The 1,611-nt window shown below is 42.3% G+C and overlaps 1 protein-coding gene across 1 annotated transcript in view; it reads right to left on the bottom strand.

Moving 5' to 3' along the window:
* plcl1 (phospholipase C like 1) overlaps nt 1–1,611 on the bottom strand; it is a 189,099-nt gene that overhangs the window by 115,723 nt on the left and 71,765 nt on the right. The window lies entirely within an intron of this gene.

Raw genomic sequence — 1,611 nt, 5'->3', positions numbered from 1 at the left:
AGATCTGACGGTGTATGCTAGTCTGACGGTGTATGCTGGTCTGACAGAACACCATCATTTCCACCTCAGCGGTTTGTTGCCTCTAATGATGCCTTCTTGCCGCTGCTGTTTTACGTCAATCAAAGAAAAGGATGTAGCATCGTTTTAACCTTCGCCTGGAGGCCTTTACATCTAATAAACCTTCAATTAAATGCGACACAACTTCAATCATATTAAACGAGAAGACGGCAGCTTCTAATGAAGTTTAAGGTTTTAGAAAGAGCAAGAAAAAGCAATGAAGAGGTTCTTAGAGACTTTTGTTCTCTTTCTGACCTTCAATATGAAAACAGTTTTCATCTCTGTCTCTTCTCTGCCATGTAGGGGGTTCCTCATGAGACACCCCCCAGCAGCTTCCCATATTTAAACCTCTTTTTGTTTCCTTTCACTTCAATCGACACTGAATTTCTCCACTTAAAGCAGACCTTCTTTCCGTGCAGCACCCTCCACACTGTGGCCTCATCCTCCTACACCCCCCCTTCCTTTCTCAGCTGGAGAGGACACACACAGGGCGGTAATGAGAGCGCACAAGGATGTCTATGGGAGGCAGCCTTTCAAAGGCCATCCTGCATCACTGTAACCATGGAAATAAGTGCTACTGGGATGACACATACACAATCAGCAAATATGGCAGACTCTTGACTCCTCAGACAACAGATCAATGGGGTTGAAATAATCTTTACTTTGTGCAGGTTGTTACCAAACGGCCCTGCAGGGTTAGAGCGGGCCTTGATGCCTTCAGGGACGGATAAAAAGCTCCAGAAAAATAACATTTATCTATAAAGAACATGTATTATTACAGTTTTGAATAAATGCTGCTCAGTCCTTGATTTTTTCCCACTTATAAAACCATAATACTTTGTGTCCTATTAACCCCTTGAGCCTGATGTTTATCTATTTATAGAAAAGGCCAAAACACAGTCACATGGTGTTTCATCCACGCCTTTCAAATGGGGCTTTATAAATATTTGTTCACAAATACTTTTAGTTTTATAGCTGTGTAAACAAATAAAATTTAAAATTCCACCTGACGTGTGTGACTCTGCGGGAGTAGGTATTCATTTTTAGTCCCGCCCCCTAATGGCCACCATCATTGGAAAGTAGAGGCTCAGACCTTTCCGAGGAGGGGTCGGAGGTCATTGTGCGACCGTTTCAGGTGATGTAACCGGCATGGGTTACATAAGCTTGCTCTGTTATTCTTATTTTCTATTCAGTTTGGTGATTTTATTGGTAAATTTCAATGAAACAACGGCTAAATCTTAGGAGCAAAGGCTTTGCCTCATGCAGAACACCTCCAATAATGGAAATCAGTATATTTGTCTGACCAGATTCCCTTTTACGGGTGGAAAACAAGGCATTTGGCACATTTTGGCCACTTTTGGCACCATTGCGCCAAAACCCATTTCCTTCTAGCATGCTGCCCACTAAGTCCTTTGTGGAACAAACATGATTCAACTTATTTAGTCCAACTTTGCTTGACTTATAGTCAAGATGTGGTCAAGATTGTGCGACCATTTCAGGTGATGTAACCGGCATGCGTTACATAAGCTTGTTCTAGGGCTGGGCGAAAAAAAA

Source organism: Cyprinodon variegatus, unplaced genomic scaffold (genome assembly GCF_000732505.1).
Source record: "Cyprinodon variegatus isolate N-32 unplaced genomic scaffold, C_variegatus-1.0 Scaffold565, whole genome shotgun sequence".
NCBI lineage: Eukaryota > Metazoa > Chordata > Actinopteri > Cyprinodontiformes > Cyprinodontidae > Cyprinodon > Cyprinodon variegatus.
This window is presented reverse-complemented; position numbering and strand designations above follow the sequence as displayed.